Genomic DNA, 18,048 nt, shown 5'->3' on the forward strand with positions numbered 1-18,048 from the left:
ATTAGGGGACGGGTAGGGTAAGGCTTCGGGGAAGGATTAGGGTTAGGATTCGGGCTAGGGTTAGGTTAAGGGCACGGGAACTGTTTAGGATCTAGGTGAGGGTACAACAACGGTTTAGGGTGAGCATACGTGTGAGGGCACGGGTTAGAGTTAACGTACTGGTTAGGATTAGGTGACGGGTGAGTGTAAGGCTTCGGGGAAGGTTTAGGGTTAGGGTTCAGGCTAGTGTTAGGGTTAGGGGACAGCGACGGTTTAGGGTCCAGGTGAGGGTACGCCAACGGTTTAGGGTGAGTGTATGTGTGAGGGAATGGGTTAGTGTTAGCATACGGGTTAGGATTATGGGACAGGTGAGGGTATGGTTTCGGGGAAGGGTTAGGGTTAAGGTTCGGGCTAGGGTTAGGGTTAGGGGAGGGGGACTGTATAGGGTCCAGGGGAGGGTACGACAACGGTTTAGGGTGAGCGTACGTGTGAGGGCACGGGTTAGTGTTAGCGTACGTGTTAGGATTAGGGGACGGGTGAGGGTAAGGCCTTGGGGAAGGGTTAGGTTTAGGGTTCGGGCTAGGTTTAGGGTTATGGGACGGGGACGGTTTAGGGTCCAGGTGAGGGTACAAAAACGTTTTAGGGTGAGCGTACGTGTCAGGGCACGGGTTAGTGTTAGCGTACGGGTTAGGATTAGGGGACGGGTGAGGGTAAGGCTTCGGGGAAGAGTTAGGATTAGGGTTCGGGCTAGGGTTAGGGTTAGGGGACGGGGACGGTTTAGGGTCCAGGTGAGGGTACGACAACGGTTTACAGTGACGTATGTGTGAGGGCACGGGTTAGTGTTAGCGTCCGGGTTAGGATTAGGGGACGGGTTAGGGTAAGGTTTCGGGGAAGGTTTAGTGTTAGGGTTCGAGCTAAGTTTAGGGTTAGGGGACGGGGACGGATTAGGGTCCAGATGAGTTTATGACAATTGTTTAGGGTGAGTGTACGTGTGAGGGCACGAGTTAGTGTTAGCCTACGGTTTAGGATTAGTGGACGGGTGAGGGTAAGGCTTTGGTGTAGTGTTAGGTTTAGGGTTTGGGCTAGGGTTCGGGTTAGGGGACGGGGATGGTTTAGGGTCCAGGTGAGGGTACGACAACGGTTTAGGGTGAGCGTACGTGTGAGGGTACGGGTTAGTGTTAGCGTACGGGTTAGGATTAGGGGATGGGTGAGGGTAAGGTTCCGGGGAAGGGTAAGGGTTAGGGTTCGGGCTAGGGTTAGGGTTAGGGGATAGGGACAGTTTAGGGTCCAGGTGAGGGTATGAAAACGGTTTACGGTGAGCGTACGTGTCAGGGCACGTTTTAGTGTTAGCGTACGGTTTAGGAATAGGGGATGGGTGAGGGTAAGGCTCTGGGGAAGGGGAAGGGTTAGGGTTCGGGCTAGGGTTAGGGTTACGCGACGGGGTCGGGTTAGGGTCCAGGTGAGGGTATACAACGGTTTAGGGTGAGCGTACGTGTTAGGGCATGGTTTAGTGTTAGCATACGGGTTAGGATTAGGAGACGGGTGAGGGTAAGACTTCGGGGAAGTGTTAGGGTTAGGGTTCGGGCTAGGGTTAGGGTTAGGGGACGGGGACGGTTTAGGGTCCAGGTGAGGGTACGACAACGGTTTACAGTGACGTACGTGTGAGGGCACGGGTTAGTGTTGGCGTACGGGTTAGGATTATGGGACGGGTAAGGGTAAGCCTTCGGGGAAGGGTTAGGGTTAGGGTTCGGTCTAGTGTTAGAGTAAGGGGACGGGGACGGTTTAGGGTCCAGGTGAGGGTGCGACAACGGTTTAGGGTGATCGTACTTGTGAGGGCATGGGTTAGTGTTAGCGTACGGGTTAGGATTAGGGGACGTGTGAGGGTAAGGCTTCAGGGAAGGGTTAGGGTTAGGGTTCGGGATAGGGTTAGGTTTAGGGGACGGGGACGGTTTAGGGTCCAGGTGAGAGTACGACAACGGTTTAGGGTGAGCGTATGTGTGAGGGCACGGGTTAGTGTTAGCGTGCGGGTTAGGATTAGGGGACGGGTTAGTGTAAGGCTTTGGGGAAGGGTTAGGGTTAGGGTTCGTGCTAGGGTTAGGGTTAGGGGACCGGGACGGTTTAGGGTCCAGATGAGGGTACGACAGCGGTTGAGGGTGAGCGTACGTGTGAGGGCACGGTTTAGTGTTAGCGTAAGGTTTAGGATTAGTGAACGTGTGAGTGTATGGCTTCGGGGAAGGGTTAGGGTTAGGATTCGGGCTAGGGTTAGATTTAGGGGATGGGGACGCTTTAGGGTCCAGGTGAGGGTACAACAACGATTTAGGGTGAGCGTACATGTGAGGGCACAGGTTAGTGTTAGCGTACGGGTTAGGATTTGGGGACGGGTGAGGGTAAGGCTTCAGGGAAGTGTTAGGGTTAGGGTTCGGGCTAGGGTTAGGGTTAGCGGACGGGTATGGTTTAGGGTCCAGGTGAGGGTACGACAACGGTTTAGGGTGAGCGTACGTGTGAGGGCACGGGTTAGTGTTACCGTACGGGTTAGGATAGGGGACCGGTGAGGGTAAGGCTTAGGGGAAAGGTTAGGTTTAGGGTTCGGGCTAGGGTTAGGGTTATGGGACGGAGACGGTGTAGGGTGCAGGTGAGGGTACGACAACGGTTTAGGGTGAGCGTACGTGTGAGGGCATGGGTTAGTGTTAGTGTACGGGTTAGGATTAGGGGACGGGTGAAGGTAAGGCTTCAGGGAAGGGCTAGCGTTAGGGTTCGGGCTAGGGTTAGTGTTATTGGACGGGGACGGTTTAGGGTCCAGGTGAAGGTACTACAACAGTTTAGGGTGAGCATACATGTGAGGGCACAGGTTAGTGTTAGCGTATGGGTTAGGATTTGGGGACGCGTTAGGGTAAGGCTTCGGGGAAGTGTTAGGGTTAGGGTTCGGGCTAGGGTTAGGCTTATGGGACGGGGACGGTTTAGGGTCTGTGTGAGTGTACGGCAATGGTTTAGGGTGAGCGTACGTGTGAGGGCATGGTTTAGTGTTAGCGTACGGATTAGGATTAGGGGAGGGTTTAGGGTAAGGCTTCGGGGAATGGTTAGGGTTAGGGTTTGGGCTAGGGTTAAGGTTAGGGGACGGGGATGGTTTATGGTCCAGGTGAGGGTACGACAACAGTTTAAGATGAGCGTACGTGTGAGGGCATGGATTAGTGTTAGTGTACGGGTTAGGATTAGGGGACGTGTGAGGGTAAGGCTTCGGGGAAGGGTTGGGGTTAGGGTTCTGGTTAGAGTTAGGCTTAGGGGACGGGGACGGTTTAGGGTCCCGGTGAGAGTACGACAACGGATTAGGGTGAGCGTACGTGTGAGGGCACGGGTTAGTGTTAGCGTACTGGTTAGGATTAGGGGACGTGTGAGCGTAAAGCTTTGGGGAAGTGTTAGGGTTAGGGTTCGGGCTAGGGTTAGGGTTAGGGGACAGGGAAGGTTTAGGTTCCAGGTGAGGGTATGACAACGGTTTAGGGTGAGCGTACGTGTGAGGGCACGGGTTACTGTTAGCGTACGGTTTAGGATTAGGGGATGGGTGAGGGTAAGGCTTCGGGGAAGGGTTAGGGTTAGGGTTCGGGCTAGGGTTAGGGTTACGCGACGTGGTCGGGTTAGGGTCCAGGTGAGGGTATACAACGGTTTAGGGTGAGCGTACGTGTGAGGGCACGGGTTAGTGTTAGCGTACGGGTTAGGATTAGGGGACGGGTGAGGGTAAGGCTTCGGGGAAGGGTTAGGGTTAGGGTTCGGGTTAGGGTTAGGGTTAGGGGACGGGGACGGTTTAGGGTCCAGATGAGAGTACCACAACAGTTTAGGGTGAGTGTACGTGTGAGGGCATGGGTTAGTGTTAGCATACGGGTTAGGATTATGGGACGGGTGAGGGTAAGGCATCGGAGAAGTGTTAGGGTTACGGTTCGGGATAGGGATAGGGTTAGGGGATGGGGACGGTTTAGGGTCCACGTGAGAGTACGACAACGGTTTAGGGTAGGCGTATGTGTGAGGGCATGGGTTAGTGTTAGCGTACGTGTTAGGGTTAGAGGACGGGTTAGGGTAAGGTTTCGGGGAAGGGTTAGGGTTCGGACTAGGGTTAGGGTTAGGGTACGGGGACAGTTTAGGGTCCAGGGGAAGGTACAACAACGGTTTAGGGTGAGCGTACGTGTGAGGGCATGGGTTAGTGTTAGCGTATGGGTTAGGATTAGGGGACGGGTGAGGGTAAGGCTTCGGGGAAGGGTTAGGGTCAGGGTTTGGGCTATGGTTAGGGTTAGGGGACGGGGACGGTTTAGGGTCCAGGTGAGGGTACGACAACGGTTTAGGGTACGCGTACGTGTGAGGGCACGGGTTAGTGTTGGTGAACGGGTTAGGATTAGGGGACGGGTAGGGTAAGGCTTCGGGGAAGGGTTAGGGTTAGGGTTCAGGCTAGGGTTAGTGTTAGTGGACGGGGACGGTTTAGGGTCAACGTGAGGGTACGACAACGGTTTTAGGTGAGCGTACGTGTGAGGGCATGGGTTAGTGTTAGTGTACTGGTTAGGATTAGGGGACGGGTGAGGGTAAGTCTTCGGGGAAGGGTAAGGGTTAGGGTTCGGGCTAGGTTTAGGGTTAGGGGACGGGGAAGGTTTAGGGTCCATGTGAGGGTACGACAACCGTTTAGGATGAGCGTACGTGTGAGGGCACAGATTAGTGTTACTGTATGGGTTAGGATTACGGGACGTGTGAGGGTAAGGCTTTGGGGAAGGGTTGGGGTTAGGGTTCGGGCTAGAGTTAGGGTTAGGGGATGGGGATGGTTTAGGGTCCCGGTGAGAGTACGAAAACGGATTAGGGTGAGCGTACGTGTGAGGGCACGGGTTAGTGTTAGCGTACGGGTTAGGATTAGGGGACGTGTGAGGGTAAGGCTTTGGGGAAGTATTAGGGTTAGGGTTCGGGCTAGGGTTAGGGTTAGGGGATGGGGACGGTTTAGGGTCCAGGTGAGGGTACGACAAAGGTTTAGGATGAGCATACGTGTGAGGCCACCGGTTAGTGTTAGTGTACGTGTTAGGATTAGAGGACGGGTAAGTGTAAGGTTTCGGGGAAGGGTTAGGTTTAGGGTTCGGGCTAGGGTTAGGGTTAGCGGACAGGTATTGTTTAGGTTCCAAGTGAGGGTACGACAACCGTTTAGGGTAGGCATACGTGTGAGGGCACGGGTTAGTGTTAGCGTACGGGTTAGGATAGGGGACCGGTGAGGGTAAGGCTTCGGGGAAAGGTTAGGGTTAGGGTTCGGGCTAGGGTTAGGGTTAGGGGAGAGGGACGGTTTAGGGTCGAGGTGAGGGTACGACAACGGTTTAGGGTGAGCGTACGTATGAGGGCACGGGTTAGTGTTAGTGTACGAGTTAGGATTAGGGGACGGGTGAGGGTAAGGCTTCAGGGAAGGGTTAGAGTTAGGGTTCGGGCTAGGGTTAGTGTTATTGGACGGGGACGGTTTAGGGTCCAGGTGAAAATACTACAACAGTTTAGGGTGAGCATACATGTGAGGGCACAGGTTAGTGTTAGCGTACGGGTTAGGATTAAGGGACGCGTTAGGGTAAGGCATCGGGGAAGTGTTAGGGTTAGGGTTCGGGCTAGGGTTAGGCTTATGGGACGGGGACTGTTTAGGGTCTGTGTGAGTGTACGACAATGGTTTAGGGTGAGCGTACGTGTGAGGGCATGGTTTAGTTTTCGCGTACGGATTAGGATTAGGGGAGGGTTTAGGGTAAGCCTTTGGGGAAGGGTTAGGGTTAGGGTTCGGGCTAGGGTTAGGGTTAGGGGACGGGGATGGTTTAGGGTCCAGGTGAGGGCACGACAACGGTTCAGGGTGAGCGTACGTGTGAGGGCACGGGTTAGTGTTAGCGTACGGGATAGTATTAGGGTATGGGGTAGGGTAAGGCTTCGGGGAAGGGTAAGGGTCAGGGTTTGGGCTAGGGTTAGGGTTACGGGACGGGGACGGTTTAGGGTTCAGGTGAGTGTACGACAACAGTTTAGAGTGAGCGTACATGTGAGGGCACAGGTTAGTGTTAGCGTTCGTGTTAGGTTTAGGGTACAGGTTAGGGTAAGGCTTCGGGGAAGTCTTAGGGTTAGGGTTCGGTCTAGGGTTAGGTTTAGGGGACGGGGACGCTTTAGGTTACAGGTGAGGGTACGACAACGGTTTAGGGTGAGCATACGTGTGAGGGCACGGGTTAGAGTTAACGTACTGGTTAGGATTAGGGGACGGGTGAGTGTAAGGCTTCGGGGAAGGTTTAGGGTTAGGGTTCAGGCTAGTGTTAGGGTTAGGGGACAGCGACGGTTTAGGGTCCAGGTGAGGGTACGCCAACAGTTTAGGGTGAGTGTACGTGTGAGGGAATGGGTTAGTGTTAGCATACGGGTTAGGATTATGGGACAGGTGAGGGTATGGTTTCGGGGAAGGGTTAGGGTTAAGGTTCGGGCTAGGGTTAGGGTTAGGGGACGGGGACTGTATAGGGTCCAGGGGAGGGTACGACAACGGTTTAGGGTGAGCGTACGTGTGAGGGCACGGGTTAGTGTTAGCGTACGTGTTAGGATTAGGGGACGGGTGAGGGTAAGGCCTCGGGGAAGGGTTAGGTTTAGGGTTCGGGCTAGGTTTAGGGTTATGGGACGGGGACGGTTTAGGGTCCAGGTGAGGGTACAAAAACGTTTTAGGGTGAGCGTACGTGTCAGGGCACGGGTTAGTGTTAGCGTACGGGTTAGGATTAGGGGACGGGTGAGGGTAAGGCTTCGGGGAAGAGTTAGGATTAGGGTTCGGGCTAGGGTTAGGGTTAGGGGACGGGGACGGTTTAGGGTCCAGGTGAGGGTACGACAACGGTTTACAGTGACGTATGTGTGAGGGCACGGGTTAGTGTTAGCGTCCGGGTTAGGATTAGGGGACGGGTTAGGGTAAGGTTTCGGGGAAGGTTTAGTGTTAGGGTTCGAGCTAAGTTTAGGGTTAGGGGACGGGGACGGATTAGGGTCCAGATGAGTTTATGACAATTATTTAGGGTGAGTGTACGTGTGAGGGCACGAGTTAGTGTTAGCCTACGGTTTAGGATTAGTGGACGGGTGAGGGTAAGGCTTTGGTGTAGTGTTAGGTTTAGGGTTTGGGCTAGGGTTCGGGTTAGGGGACGGGGATGGTTTAGGGTCCAGGTGAGGGTACGACAACGGTTTAGGGTGAGCGTACGTGTGAGGGTACGGGTTAGTGTTAGCGTACGGGTTAGGATTAGGGGATGGGTGAGGGTAAGGTTCCGGGGAAGGGTAAGGGTTAGGGTTCGGGCTAGGGTTAGGGTTAGGGGATAGGGACAGTTTAGGGTCCAGGTGAGGGTATGAAAACGGTTTACGGTGAGCGTACGTGTCAGGGCACGTTTTAGTGTTAGCGTACGGTTTAGGAATAGGGGATGGGTGAGGGTAAGGCTCTGGGGAAGGGTAAGGGTTAGGGTTCGGGCTAGGGTTATGGTTACGCGACGGGGTCGGGTTAGGGTCCAGGTGAGGGTATACAACGGTTTAGGGTGAGCGTACGTGTGAGGGCACGGGATAGTGTTAGCGTACGGGTTAAGATTAGGGGACGGGTGAGGGTAAGGCTTCGGGGAAGGGTTAGGTTTAGGGTTCGGGTTAGGGTTAGGGGACGGGGACGGTTTAGGGTTCAGATGAGGGTACGACAACAGTTTAGGGTGAGCGTACGTGTTAGGGCATGGTTTAGTGTTAGCATACGGGTTAGGATTAGGAGACGGGTGAGGGTAAGGCTTCGGGGAAGTGTTAGGGTTAGGGTTCGGGCTAGGGTTAGGGTTAGGGGACGGGGACGGTTTAGGGTCCAGGTGAGGGTACGACAACGGTTTACAGTGACGTACGTGTGAGGGCACGGGTTAGTGTTGGCGTACGGGTTAGGATTATGGGACGGGTAAGGGTAAGCCTTCGGGGAAGGGTTAGGGTTAGGGTTCGGTCTAGTGTTAGGGTAAGGGGACGGGGACGGATTAGGGTCCAGGTGAGGGTGCGACAACTGTTTAGGGTGATCGTACTTGTGAGGGCATGGGTTAGTGTTAGCGTACGGGTTAAGATTAGGGGACGTGTGAGGGTAAGGCTTCAGGGAAGGGTTAGGGTTAGGGTTCGGGATAGGGTTAGGTTTAGGGGACGGGGACGGTTTAGGGTCCAGGTGAGAGTACGACAACGGTTTAGGGTGAGCGTATGTGTGAGGGCACGGGTTAGTGTTAGCGTGCGGGTTAGGATTAGGGGACGGGTTAGTGTAAGGCTTTGGGGAAGGGTTAGGGTTAGGGTTCGTGCTAGGGTTAGGGTTAGGGGACCGGGACGGTTTAGGGTCCAGATGAGGGTACGACAGCGGTTGAGGGTGAGCGTACGTGTGAGGGCACGGTTTAGTGTTAGCGTAAGGTTTAGGATTAGGGAACGTGTGAGTGTATGGCTTCGGGGAAGGGTTAGGGTTAGGATTCGGGCTAGGGTTAGATTTAGGGGATGGGGACGCTTTAGGGTCCAGGTGAGGGTACAACAACGATTTAGGGTGAGCGTACATGTGAGGGCACAGGTTAGTGTTAGCGTACGGGTTAGGATTTGGGGACGGGTGAGGGTAAGGCTTCAGGGAAGTGTTAGGGTTAGGGTTCGGGCTAGGGTTAGGGTTAGCGGACGGGTATGGTTTAGGGTCCAGGTGAGGGTACGACAACGGTTTAGGGTGAGCGTACGTGTGAGGGCACGGGTTAGTGTTACCGTACGGGTTAGGATAGGGGACCGGTGAGGGTAAGGCTTAGGGGAAAGGTTAGGTTTAGGGTTCGGGCTAGGGTTAGGGTTATGGGACGGAGACGGTGTAGGGTGCAGGTGAGGGTACGACAACGGTTTTGGGTGAGCGTACGTGTGAGGGCATGGGTTAGTGTTAGCGTACGGGTTAGGATTATGGGACGGGTGAAGGTAAGGCTTCAGGGAAGGGCTAGCGTTAGGGTTCGGGCTAGGGTTAGTGTTATTGGACGGGGACGGTTTAGGGTCCAGGTGAAGGTACTACAACAGTTTAGGGTGAGCATACATGTGAGGGCACAGGTTAGTGTTAGCGTATGGGTTAGGATTTGGGGACGCGTTAGGGTAAGGCTTCGGGGAAGTGTTAGGGTTAGGGTTCGGGCTAGGGTTAGGCTTATGGGACGGGGACGGTTTAGGGTCTGTGTGAGTGTACGGCAATGGTTTAGGGTGAGCGTACGTGTGAGGGCATGGTTTAGTGTTAGCGTACGGATTAGGATTAGTGGAGGGTTTAGGGTAAGGCTTCGGGGAATGGTTAGGGTTAGGGTTCGGGCTAGGGTTAGGGTTAGGGGACGGGGATGGTTTATGGTCCAGGTGAGGGTACGACAACAGTTTAAGATGAGCGTACGTGTGAGGGCATGGATTAGTGTTAGTGTACGGGTTAGGATTAGGGGACGTGGGAGGGTAAGGCTTCGGGGAAGGGTTGGGGTTAGGGTTCTGGTTAGAGTTAGGCTTAGGGGACGGGGACGGTTTAGGGTCCCGGTGAGAGTACGACAACGGATTAGGGTGAGCGTACGTGTGAGGGCACGGGTTAGTGTTAGCGTACTGGTTAGGATTAGGGGACGTGTGAGCGTAAAGCTTTGGGGAAGTGTTAGGGTTAGGGTTCGGGCTAGGGTTAGGGTTAGGGGACAGGGAAGGTTTAGGTTCCAGGTGAGGGTATGACAACGGTTTAGGGTGAGCGTACGTGTGAGGGCACGGGTTACTGTTAGCGTACGGTTTAGGATTAGGGGATGGGTGAGGGTAAGGCTTCGGGGAAGGGTTAGGGTTAGGGTTCGGGCTAGGGTTAGGGTTACGCGACGTGGTCGGGTTAGGGTCCAGGTGAGGGTATACAACGGTTTAGGGTGAGCGTACGTGTGAGGGCACGGGTTAGTGTTAGCGTACGGGTTAGGATTAGGGGACGGGTGAGGGTAAGGCTTCGGGGAAGGGTTAGGGTTAGGGTTCGGGTTAGGGTTAGGGTTAGGGGACGGGGACGGTTTAGGGTCCAGATGAGAGTACCACAACAGTTTAGGGTGAGTGTACGTGTGAGGGCATGGGTTAGTGTTAGCATACGGGTTAGGATTATGGGACGGGTGAGGGTAAGGCATCGGAGAAGTGTTAGGGTTACGGTTCGGGATAGGGATAGGGTTAGGGGATGGGGACGGTTTAGGGTCCACGTGAGAGTACGACAACGGTTTAGGGTAGGCGTATGTGTGAGGGCATGGGTTAGTGTTAGCGTACGTGTTAGGGTTAGAGGACGGGTTAGGGTAAGGTTTCGGGGAAGGGTTAGGGTTCGGACTAGGGTTAGGGTTAGGGTACGGGGACAGTTTAGGGTCCAGGGGAAGGTACAACAACGGTTTAGGGTGAGCGTACGTGTGAGGGCATGGGTTAGTGTTAGCGTACGGGTTAGGATTAGGGGACGGGTGAGGGTAAGGCTTCGGGGAAGGGTTAGGGTCAGGGTTTGGGCTAGGGTTAGGGTTAGGGGACGGGGACGGTTTAGGGTCCAGGTGAGGGTACGACAACGGTTTAGGGTACGCGTACGTGTGAGGGCACGGGTTAGTGTTGGTGAACGGGTTAGGATTAGGGGACGGGTGAGGGTAAGTCTTCGGGGAAGGGTAAGGGTTAGGGTTCGGGCTAGGTTTAGGGTTAGGGGACGGGGAAGGTTTAGGGTCCATGTGAGGGTACGACAACCGTTTAGGATGAGCGTACGTGTGAGGGCACAGATTAGTGTTACTGTATGGGTTAGGATTACGGGACGTGTGAGGGTAAGGCTTCGGGGAAGGGTTGGGGTTAGGGTTCGGGCTAGAGTTAGGGTTAGGGGATGGGGATGGTTTAGGGTCCCGGTGAGAGTACGAAAACGGATTAGGGTGAGCGTACGTGTGAGGGCACGGGTTAGTGTTAGCGTACGGGTTAGGATTAGGGGACGTGTGAGGGTAAGGCTTTGGGGAAGTATTAGGGTTAGGGTTCGGGCTAGGGTTAGGGTTAGGGGATGGGGACGGTTTAGGGTCCAGGTGAGGGTACGACAAAGGTTTAGGATGAGCGTACGTGTGAGGCCACCGGTTAGTGTTAGTGTACGTGTTAGGATTAGAGGACGGGTAAGTGTAAGGTTTCGGGGAAGGGTTAGGTTTAGGGTTCGGGCTAGGGTTAGGGTTAGCGGACAGGTATTGTTTAGGTTCCAAGTGAGGGTACGACAACCGTTTAGGGTAGGCATACGTGTGAGGGCACGGGTTAGTGTTAGCGTACGGGTTAGGATAGGGGACCGGTGAGGGTAAGGCTTCGGGGAAAGGTTAGGGTTAGGGTTCGGGCTAGGGTTAGGGTTAGGGGACAGGGACGGTTTAGGGTCGAGGTGAGGGTACGACAACGGTTTAGGGTGAGCGTACGTATGAGGGCACGGGTTAGTGTTAGTGTACAGGTTAGGATTAGGGGACGGGTGAGGGTAAGGCTTCAGGGAAGGGTTAGAGTTAGGGTTCGGGCTAGGGTTAGTGTTATTGGACGGGGACGGTTTAGGGTCCAGGTGAAAGTACTACAACAGTTTAGGGTGAGCATACATGTGAGGGCACAGGTTAGTGTTAGCGTACGGGTTAGGATTAAGGGACGCGTTAGTGTAAGGCATCGGGGAAGTGTTAGGGTTAGGGTTCGGGCTAGGGTTAGGCTTATGGGACGGGGACTGTTTAGGGTCTGTGTGAGTGTACGACAATGGTTTAGGGTGAGCGTACGTGTGAGGGCATGGTTTAGTGTTCGCGTACGGATTAGGATTAGGGGAGGGTTTAGGGTAAGCCTTTGGGGAAGGGTTAGGGTTAGGGTTCGGGCTAGGGTTAGGGTTAGGGGACGGGGATGGTTTAGGGTCCAGGTGAGGGTACGACAAACGTTTAAGATGAGCGTACGTGTGAGGGCACGGATTAGTGTTAGTGTACGGGTTAGGATTAGGGGACGTGTGAGGGTAAGGCTTCGGGGAAGAGTTGGGGTTAGGTTTCGGGGTAGAGTTAGGGTTAGGGGACGGGGACGGTTTAGGGTCCCGGTGAGAGTACGACAACGGATTAGGGTGAGCGTACGTGTGAGGGCACGGGGTAGTGTTAGCGTACGGGTTAGGATTAGGGGATGTGTGAGGGTAAGGCTTCAGGGAAGGGTTAGGGTTAAGGTTCGGGCTAGGGTTAGGGTTACGCGACGGGGTAGGGTTAGGGTCCAGGTGAGCGTATACAACGGTTTAGGGTGAGCGTACGTGTGACGGCACGGGTTAGTGTTAGCGTACGGGTTAGGATTAGGGGACGGGTGAGGGTAAGGGTTCGGGGAAGGGTTAGGGTTAGGGTTCGGTTTAGGGTTAGGTTTAGGGGACGGGGACGGTTTAGGGTCCAGATGAGGGTACGACAACAGTTTAGGGTGAGTGTACGTGTGAGGGCATGGGTTAGTGTTAGCATACGGGTTAGGATTAGGGGACGGTTGAGGGTAAGGCTTCGGAGAAGTGTTAGGGTTAAGGTTCTGGATAGGGATAGGGTTAGGGGATGGGGACGGTTTAAGGTCTACGTGAGAGTACGACAACGGTTTAGGGTAGGCATAAGTGTGAGGGCACGGGTTAGTGTTAGCGTACGTGTTAGGATTAGAGGACGGGTTAGGGTAAGGTTCCGGGGAAGATTTAGGTTTAGGGTTCGGGCTACGGTTAGGTTTAGGGGACGGGGACGGTTTAGGGTCCAAGTGAGGGTACGACAACGGTTTAGGATGAGTGTACATGTGAGGGCACGGGTTAGTGTTGGCGAACGGGTTAGGATTATGGGACGGGTAAGAGTCAGGCTTCGGGGAAGGGTTAGGGTTAGGGTTCGGTCTAGTGTTAGGGTAAGGGAACGGGGACGGTTTAGGGTCCAGGTGAGGGTGCGACACGGTTTAGGGTGAGCATACTTGTGAGGGCACGGGTTAGTGTTAGCGTACGGGTTAGGATAGGGGACGGGTGAGGGTAAGGCTACGGGGAAGGGTTAGGGTTAGGGTTCGGGCTAGGGTTAGGGTTAGCGGACGGGGATGGTTTAGGGTCCAGGTGAGGGTACGACAACCGTTTAGGGTGAGCATACGTGTGAGGGCACGGGTTAGTGTTAGCGTACGGGTTAGGATAGGGGACCGGTGAGGGTAAGGCTTTGGGGAAAGGTTAGGGTTAGGTTTCGGGCTAGGGTTAGGGTTAGGGGATGGGGATGGTTTAAGTTCCAGGTGAGGGTACGACAAAAGTTTAGGTTGAGCGTACGTGTGAGGGCACGGGTTAGTGTTAGCGTATGGGTTAGGAATAGGGGACGGGTTAGGGTAAGGCTTCGGGGAAGGGTTAGGGTTCGGTTTCGGGCTAGGGTTATGATTAGGGGACCGGGACGGTTTAGGGTCCAGGTGAGGGAACGACAACAGTTTAAGGTGAGCGTACGTGTGAGGGCACGGGTTAGTGTTAGCGTACGGGTTAGGATTAGGGGACGGGTTAGGGTACGGCTTCGGGGAAGGCTTAGGTTTAGGGTTCGGTCTAGGGTTAGGGGTAGGGGCCGGGGACGGTTTAGGGTCCAGGTGAGGGTACGACAATGGTTTATGTTGAGCGTACGTGTGAGGGCATGGGTTAGTGTTAGCGTACGGGTTAGGTTTAGGGGACGGGTGAGGGTAAGGCTTCGGGGAAGTGTTAGGGTTCGACTAGGGTTAGGGTTCGGGGATGGGGACGGTTTCGGGTCCTAGTGTGGGTACGACAACGGTTTAGGTTGAGCGTACCTGTGAGGGCACGGGTTAGTGTTAGCGTACGGGTTAGGATTAGGGGACGAGTTAGGGTAAGGCTTCGGGGAAGGGTTAGGGTTAGGGTTCGGGCTAGGGTTAGTGTTAGGGGATGGGGACGGTTTAGGGTCCAGGTGAGTGTACGACAACGGTTTAGGGTGTGCGTACGTGTGAAGACACAGGTTAGTGTTAGCGTACGGGTTAGGATTAAGGGACGGGTGAGGGTAAGGCTTCGGGGAAGTTTTAGGGTAATGGTTCGGGCTAGGGTTAGGGTTAGGTGACGGGGACCGTTTAGGGTCCAGGTGAGGGTACGACAACGGTTTAGGGTGAGCATACGTGTGAGGGCACGGGTTAGTGTTAGCGTATGGTTTAGGATTAGGGGAGGGGTTAGGGTAAGGCTTTGGGGAAGGGTTAGGGTTAGGGTTCGGGCTAGGGTTAGGGTTAGGGGATGGGGAGGGTTTAGGGTCCAGGTGAGGGTACGACAACAGTTTAGGGTGAGCGTACGCGTGAGGGCACGGGTTAGTGTTAGCGTACGGGTTAGGATTAGGGGACGGGTGAGGGTAAGGGTTCGGGTAAGGGTTAGGGTAATGATTCGGGCTAGGGTTAGGGTTAGGAGACGAGGACAGTTTAGCGTCTATGTGAGGGTATGACAACGGTTTAGGGTGAGCGTACATGTGAGGGCACGGGGTAGTGTTAGCGTATGGGTTAGGAATAGGGGACGGGTGAGGGTAAGGCTTCGGGGAAACATTAGGGTTAGGATTCGGGCTAGGGTTAGGGATAGGGGACGGGGACGGTTTAGGGTTCAGGTGAGGATACGACAACGGTTTAGGGTGAGCGTATGTGTGATTGCACGGGTTAGTGTTGGCGTACGGGTTACGATTAGGGGACGGGTTAGGGTAAGGCTTCGGGGAATGGTTAGGGTTTGGGTTTGGGCTAGGGTTAGGGTTAGGGCACGGGGACGGTTTAGGGTACAGGTGAGGGTACGAAAACGGTGTAGGGTGAGCGTACATGTGAGGGCACTGGTTAGTGTTAGCGTACGGTTAGGATTAGGGGAAGGTTTAGGTTAAGGCTTCGGGGAAGGGTTAGAGTTAGGATTCGGGCTAGAGTTAGGGTTAGCGGATGGGGACGGTTTAGGGTCAAGGTGAGGGTATGAGAACAGTTTAGGCTGAGAGTACGTGTGAGGGCACGGGTTAGTGTTAGCGTACTGGTTAGGAATAGGGGACGGGTGAGGGTAAGGCTTCGGGGAAGGGTTAGGGTTAGGGTTCGGGCTAGGGTTAGGGTTAGGGGACGGGGACGGTTTAGCGTCCAGGTGAGGGTACGCCAATGGTTTAGGGTGAGCGTACGTGTGAGGGCACGGGTTAGTGTTAGCGAACGTGTTAGGATTAGGTGACGGGTGAGGGTAAGGCTTCGGGGAAGTGTTAGGGTTAGGTTTCGGGCTAGGGTTAGGGTTAGGGGACGGGGACGATTTAGGGTCCAGGTGAGTTTACCACAACTGTTTAGGGTGAGCGTACGTGTGAGGGCACGGGTTAGTGTTAGCGTACGGGTTAGGATTAGTGGACGGGTTAGTGTAAGGCTTCGGAGAAGGGTTAGTGTTATGGTTCGGGCTAGGGTTAGAGTTAGGGGACGGGAACGGTTTAGGGTCCAGGTGAATTTATGTCCACTGTTTAGGGTGAGCGTACGTTTGAGGGCAAGGGTTAGTGTTAGCGTACGGGTTAGGATTGGGGAGGGGTGAGTGTAAGGCTTCGGGTAAGGGTTAGGGTTAGGGTTCGGGCTAGGGTTAGGGTTAGGGGATGGGGATGGTTTAGGGTCCAGGTGAGTGTGCGACAGCGGTTTAGGGTGAGCGTACGTGTGGTGGCACGGGTTAGTGTTAGCGTAATGGTTAGGATTAGTGGACGGGTGAGGGTAAGGCTTAGGGGAAGGGTTAGGGTTAGGGTTCGGGTTAGGGTTAGGCGACGGGGATGGTTTAGGGTCCAGGTGATGGTACGACATCGGTTTAGGGTGAGCGTACGTGTGAGGGCACGGGTTAGTGTTAGCGTACGGGTTAGGATTAGGGGACAGGTGCGGGTAAGGCTTCGGGGAACGGTTAGGGTTAGGGTTCGGGTTAGGGTTCAGGAACGGGGACGGTTTAGGGTCCAGCTGAGTGTACGACAATGGTTTAGGGTGAGCGTAAGTGTGAGGGCACGGGTTAGTGTTAGCGTACGGTTTAGGATTAGGGGACGGTTGAGGGTAAGGCTTCGGGGAAGGGTTAGGTTTAGGGTTCGGGCTAGGGTTAGGGTTAGGGGACGGTTTAGGGTCCAGGTGAAGGTACGACAACGGTTTAGGGTGAGCGTACGTGTGAGGGCATTGGTTAGTGTTAGCGTACGGGTTAGGATTAGGGGACGGGTGAGGGTAAGGCTTCGGGAACATGTTAGGGTTAGGTTTCGGTCTAGGGTTAGGTGTAGGGGACAGGGACGGTTTAGGGTCCAGGTGACGGTACGACAACGGTTTAGGGTGAGCGTAAGTGTGAGGGCAGGTGTTAGTGTTAGCGTACGGGTTAGGATTAGGGGACGGGTGAGGGTAAGGCTTCGGGGAAGTGTTAGGGTTAGGTTTCGGTCTAGGGTTAGGTTTAGGGGACGGGGACGGTTTAGGGTCCAGGTGAGGGTACGACAACGGTTTAGGGTGAGCGTACGTGTGAGGGCAGGGGTTAGTGTTAGCGTACGGGTTAGGATTAGGGGACGGGTGAGGGTAAGGCTTCGGGGAAGTGTTAGAGTTAGGTTTCGGGCTATGGTTAGGGTTAGGGGACGGGGACGGTTTAGGGTCCAGGTGAGGGTATGACAACGGTTTAGGGTGAGCGTACGTGTGAGGGCACGGGTTAGTGTTAGCGAACGTGTTAGGATTAGGTGACGGGTGAGGGTAAGGCTCCGGGGAAGGGTTAGGGTTAGGGTTCGAGCTAGGGTTAGGGTTAGGGGACGGGGACGGTTTAGGGTCCAGGTGAGGGTAAGACAACGGTTTAGGGTGAGCGTACGTGTGAGGGCACGGGTTAGCGTTAGCGTACGGGTTAGGATTAGGGGAAGGTTGAGGGTAAGGTTTCGGGGAAGGGTTAGAGTTAGGTTTCGGGGTAGGGTTAGTGTTAGGGGACGCGGACGGTTTAGGGTCCAGGTGAGGGTACGACAACTGTTTAGGGTGAGCGTACGTGTGAGGGCACGGTTTAGTGTTAGCGTACGTGTTAGGATTAGGGGACGGGTGAGGGTTAGGCTTCGGGGAGGGTTAGGGTTAAGGTTCGGGCTAGGGTTAGGGTTAGGGGACGGGGACGGTTTACGGTCCAGGTGAGGGTACGACAACAGTTTAGGATGAGCGTACGTGTGAGGGCACGGGTTAGTGTTAGCGTACGGGTTAGGATTAGGGGACGTGTGAGGGTAAGGCTTTGGGGAAGTATTAGGGTTAGGGTTCGGGCTAGGGTTAGGGTTAGGGGATGGGGACGGTTTAGGGTCCAGGTGAGGGTACGACAAAGGTTTAGGATGAACGTACGTGTGAGGCCACCGGTTAGTGTTAGTGTACGTGTTAGGATTAGAGGACGGGTAAGTGTAAGGTTTCGGGGAAGGGTTAGGTTTAGGGTTCGGGCTAGGGTTAGGGTTAGCGGACAGGTATTGTTTAGGTTCCAAGTGAGGGTACGACAACCGTTTAGGGTAGGCATACGTGTGAGGGCACGGGTTAGTGTTAGCGTACGGGTTAGGATAGGGGACCGGTGAGGGTAAGGCTTCGGGGAAAGGTTAGGGTTAGGGTTCGGGCTAGGGTTAGGGTTAGGGGACAGGGACGGTTTAGGGTCGAGGTGAGGGTACGACAACGGTTTAGGGTGAGCGTACGTATGAGGGCACGGGTTAGTGTTAGTGTACAGGTTAGGATTAGGGGACGGGTGAGGGTAAGGCTTCAGGGAAGGGTTAGAGTTAGGGTTCGGGCTAGGGTTAGTGTTATTGGACGGGGACGGTTTAGGGTCCAGGTGAAAGTACTACAACAGTTTAGGGTGAGCATACATGTGAGGGCACAGGTTAGTGTTAGCGTACGGGTTAGGATTAAGGGACGCGTTAGTGTAAGGCATCGGGGAAGTGTTAGGGTTAGGGTTCGGGCTAGGGTTAGGCTTATGGGACGGGGACTGTTTAGGGTCTGTGTGAGTGTACGACAATGGTTTAGGGTGAGCGTACGTGTGAGGGCATGGTTTAGTGTTCGCGTACGGATTAGGATTAGGGGAGGGTTTAGGGTAAGCCTTTGGGGAAGGGTTAGGGTTAGGGTTCGGGCTAGGGTTAGGGTTAGGGGACGGGGATGGTTTAGGGTCCAGGTGAGGGTACGACAACCGTTTAAGATGAGCGTACGTGTGAG

Source organism: Orcinus orca, chromosome 5, assembly GCF_937001465.1.
Source record: "Orcinus orca chromosome 5, mOrcOrc1.1, whole genome shotgun sequence".
NCBI lineage: Eukaryota > Metazoa > Chordata > Mammalia > Artiodactyla > Delphinidae > Orcinus > Orcinus orca.